Source organism: Bidens hawaiensis, unplaced genomic scaffold, assembly GCF_021521415.1.
Source record: "Bidens hawaiensis isolate Kalapana, Puna unplaced genomic scaffold, B.hawaiensis_p1.1 tig00054163_1, whole genome shotgun sequence".
NCBI classification, from domain to species: Eukaryota; Viridiplantae; Streptophyta; class Magnoliopsida; order Asterales; family Asteraceae; genus Bidens; species Bidens hawaiensis.
In genome coordinates this window covers 68342-73598 of record NW_027499771.1, presented here as the reverse complement: position 1 = coordinate 73598, position 5257 = coordinate 68342, and positions in this window count along the sequence as shown.

Genomic DNA, 5257 nt, shown 5'->3' with positions numbered 1-5257 from the left:
AATGTATATTGCATCTTTCTTACATCCTAACATTTTATTGAGTAAAATTATTCACTATCTATTCTTTGTGTTGGTCATTTTTATATATAAGCCTCCTTCCTTAAGACCCTAATTTAAAACTTGCCAACACATTAAGAAAGCGTTTACGTGAGTACAATACAAGAATCGCGTTGTGAATTGTTGCTCTCGCTGCATCGCGCGGGTTCTTTACTAGTGTGTGTGTGTGTGTATGAAAAAAAGTTTAAGCGACAAATTACTTCGAGATAAAGATGGTGTTCGGTAAGTTTAATGGTAAAAAATAATATTTGTTACATATATAATAATATAAAATGAATAATAAAAATAAAAATAAGAAAATAGAACAAAATCAGGCCTAAGGACTCAAACTTGCACCCAAGGCCGGTTCACGGGTCATAAGCACATGGCATGATCAACTGAGCTAGGTCTTGAGTTTGTTTAAAGGATGAAAACAAATTTAGATAAACAAAAAGCTCAATAACCCTTAATAAATTATAAACCCTAAATTAAACAAACCCCAAATTGAAGATCTTATACCCTCTGTTGATTAAAATTGACAGAGGGGTTTTAAAAAGGCTGCCAAAACAATCCATAACCTCTAAACAATTACCTTTAATGATCAAGAATTGAAGGAGAACAACCACTTTGGTGTTCGACCAAGAAAATTGTCACACCCCGACCATGACGGAAACGTCGGGGCGCAACCGATTGTTTATCGCACACGACACTATTAAGTGACAATATTTAATCAACTCATTTAAATTCATAAAAACACAAAGAGTCACATAACTTGTTCATACAATAACCGAATTCAAATCATAGTAAATAATATATTGTTCGTTTTGCTAATATCCTAATAGTCTCGATAACGGTTTTTCTTCAAGTCCTCGAGTCAACCTAAAGTCAAACCTGTAACATTGCATAAATAGATTTTGTCAACACAAAGGTTAGTGAGCAATTTCATAGTTTTTGAACAATAGATATATAATATGATAGCCCTGCTTGCGGTGCGCACATATGATGTATATATGTGTGAACCCTCGGGTGGGCAAAAGTGAAATTGCACTAATTTTGACGTTATTTTACTAATCTCGTGAAAATAACGTTAAAAGTGACGGACGGTTAATCAGGCATCATGTAGTGGCGTTGATAGCCGAAAGACAAGGGTACATGCACCGATCAGCCGGTCCCGATGATTGAGTGCTATGTGCCTTATGTCCAAGGCTTGATGCAAAACTACTATCGAGCCGGGGGTCTCACCGGAAGCAGCCTCTCTATCCTTATGGGGTAGAGGTAAGGCTGTCTACATCTTACCCTCCTCAGACCCTACCATAGCTTTGCTATTGGTGGGATATACTGAGTACGATGATGATGATGATGATGATGATGATGATGATGATGATGATGAGATATATAATATGAAATTCCACAACTTGTATACAAAACAATAAATAATAGCAACAATTTAGATAAATGAAATCGTTAATAAGAATACATTAACGACACCTTTCTATAAGCGGATGCCAAATATACTCGGACTTTGTATGAAATCGTTAATAAGAATACATTAACGACACCTTTCTATAAGGGGATGCCAGATATACTCGGATTTATGAATCAACCATCCAAAAGCGGTAAACACATTAGCACTTAAGCATATAAGCACATAACACCAAATCTAGCATTTATTTAAGTAAAATATACAATAAAGTTTGTGGTTTAAGACTCAAGTATAAATCATTTGGATTTGAATAAGCTTGCAATGTCACCCCCAAGATATAAAAGAGTGAAAACGGGGGATGAAAGTACTCACGTTCAAGTAATAAACTTGAAAGATTTGATGATTTGGAGATTAACCAGAACGATGAGTTTAACGAACGAAGCCTAAAGGAGAAGAAGTCTTGTATTAGAAAAGTTGTCTTGGAAGTCTTTAAATGAAAATAAATGATAAGAAATGTAAACAATTTAAAGTTTAAGGTTTAAAATGTAAATATTTAAAAAATTATAATATTAGTCCTTTAAAAATGTAAGTTTGCTCGAAACCGGGTTAAAGTATCTAGCACTTAATTTTACTCAACCTATGTTAAGTAATAAGGTGGGTAAAAATGCAAGAAAGCAAGTCCCTTTATAATATAGATACTAAAACGGGTTTTAACGAGTGTTCGGGTGGTCGGTTGGGGTTTTGGTGACTTGACTAAACCCAAAGTCAACTTTCCCAAAATAATAAATGTATGAGATAACTAAATAAATCTTAAAGAAACTTAACCAAGTATGTAGTTCTATTGTTTTAGAACTAACAACGTCCGTTAAGCGAGTGTTCGGTTTAGTCGGTCCAAACTTTGTTATAGGATCAAGTTGGATTCAACATTCCGAGTACTTTGTGAAAATAATTAAAATCAGTTTATAAAGTATTTTTAAAGAAATATATAAGCTTTAATGGTTAAAAACACACTTGTGTGTCTTAAGCGAGTAGACTTGGTTTAGTTCAGTTTGGTTCGGTTTTTATCTTGGAATAAGGCCAAGAATGGTTATCACATGTCCAAACATCATAGAACTTGTAAAATAATTTATAAATAATAATACCAAAGTATTACATACAAAAAGTCAACAACAAAGTCTTTAAACGAAAGTTCGGTTTCCGGTTCAGATCTTGTTTCGGGATAAGACCGAGGTTAGATTCTACAAACCCATAACCATGGAACTAATTAAAATGGTTTTTAGAAACTCAAATCTTACTTAAAACATGTTTATACAACTATTTAAACAAACTAGTAAACAAGAGTTTGGCTTCCGGTTTGGAGCTATTTACGGAATAACCGAGGCTAGACTCTACAAACCCATAACCATGGAACTCAAAATGTAAAATAGAACTAAGATGAGCAGAAGTTAAACAAGTATAACAAGTTTGATGGTTAGACGCGGAAAATATATATAATCAAGGACTACTACAAGTCCTCCATGTAGCTTTGTCTTATGGGCTGGACACTTAACCGACCGAGACCGGAGAAATGCCCACCAAAGGTAAAAAGGGTGCTATTATATATATGTTGTATAACAATCTTCAAGTATAAATAAGTGTTAACAAGTTGATTATAATGTAAGACTATGGTCAGTTTGACTTTGGAAAGTCAAACTGCCAAAAAATATGAAGAACACCTTTGAATGCTTGAGAATTGGAAGAGAAAGAGATGAATGAGCAGGGATTAATGAAGGGGATATGGGTGTATATATAGGGTGGGTTGAAAGGGTCAAGCATGGGGTGTGATATCAAGGTTTGCATGCAAGAGGGGTCAAGACAAGTCACAAAACAACAAAAAAAAAGATGGGGCTGCTGGTCTGCTGCTGATCTGTTGCTGGTCTGCACGTCGGTTCGCGTCCGGAAGTTCGTTTTTGATGTATCTTGAGCGTTTTAAGTCCGTTTTCGAATCCGTAAAAGGGGTTTTTCAAATTAGACAAGCGGGAATGTTTTAGTAACATAAAATCCAATATTTTATATATTTGAAATGTTCGGGATATAAATCGGGTCGGTTTACAACATAAAAACAAATACAAAATAAATACAATTTGACCCGAAATCAAGGGATGTCACAAAAATGAGCTCATAGCAATCTCGAACGACTTCGTTTGATGAAATTGAATGAGGGATTTGGTTCGGAATAGTAAGAGGAGGGTGTAGGACGAGCTAATGGGTTTAAGGACATGCATTTATATGGTTTTGGGATCGGTTTAAGTCACGGTTTGCTAAACATAGAATTTACCATCAATTATCTAATATTTCACAATTAAAATTGTGATTGAACGCTGGATTGATTCATAAGCGAGTAAACGTGGCCAAATTTGTGATTAATGGTATTAATCGAGGGGCAAAGAATCAAAGGGGGATTAGGCCGACTTTGGAAGGAAGAAAAAAGGAAAGAAAAAATATATTTTTGCATTAAGACCTTAGCGTTTGATAGTTTGATCCTTTGTTGTAGAAACAAAGATAAAGCGGTGATTTTTGCACAAGTTTAATAGTTCTAACAATTCGTTTAACAAATAAAAGAAATCGTGTAACGAGATACGTAAATAAAGCATACTAGGATAAAATGATTAATACTCATCATTTTATTTAATAATGGAGACAACAATAATAATATTAATAGCAAGAATAATAAAATAAAATAAAATAAAATAAAATAAAATAAAAACTTTAAACGGGTCGGGTTTTCGGGTCCGAAAATTGATGAATGCGACAATATTTAAAACTTTTTGGAAATTTCATCACGAAATTAGATTACAAGAAAAATTACAATCATAATACCAAAATACAAAAATAATTTCCGTAGTAAAATGAAACAACACTGATCTTCGAGTGACCCAAAAAACATTACAAATGGGTAATATGGCATGTTCACTTATATACTGGATGTAACGGCGGCGTATCCACCATCATCTTGTCATGTTATATATCATTTGTACCATTGTCCTATAGTCCCTTGGTTCTAAGTTGTTCATACCAAAATACCACCATGACTTCCATGCGAGGATTTTAGTAATTACGAGTGCACTCATAATTTTTTCGTCGCATGGTCCGCATGACTCGTTCCGTTGGGTGGATTAAAACCATACACAATATGTATAAGAAAATATTTTGAAAATCAGATTAAAACTTTGTATAATAATGAAACAAAACTAACGGCCATTGAAACCAAAATAAAACTCTTGAAGTAAAATAATGTACACCAAGGTTAACAATAACCAAGGAAATAAATTTAAATATCAAAATTTTAGAATTAAAGAATATCAAGACAGATCGTTGAAAGATGAAATAGATTAACGGAGTATTAAAGTTAAAAGAAAACCCATAGTAGATGAAAGTAGTTATCAAAATAGTTAAGTCAAATATATGAAATAATGGGGTCATGAAAGACTAAAATCCATGTAAACACATGATAACTATAAGAAGCTGTCAAAAAAAAAGAGAGAAGTTAAATAACGATACAAGACGTAAACAATGTTATACTCGGGGAAGTTCAACCCCTACGGGAGGGTGTAGGTTTGAGACGCGCATTGAGATATTGGTAAATCCCAATGTAATAAAAAATCATTCAGATAAGATAAGTACATAGGGTTCCTATTAGATAGCTATGTCTTATCTAAGTACACAACCTTGGTTCAAAAATAATCGATCAAAGGCAACCTAGAGTATGATTACGGTTCCTATTAGATAATCATGAACATAACCATGCGCATGGTCCTG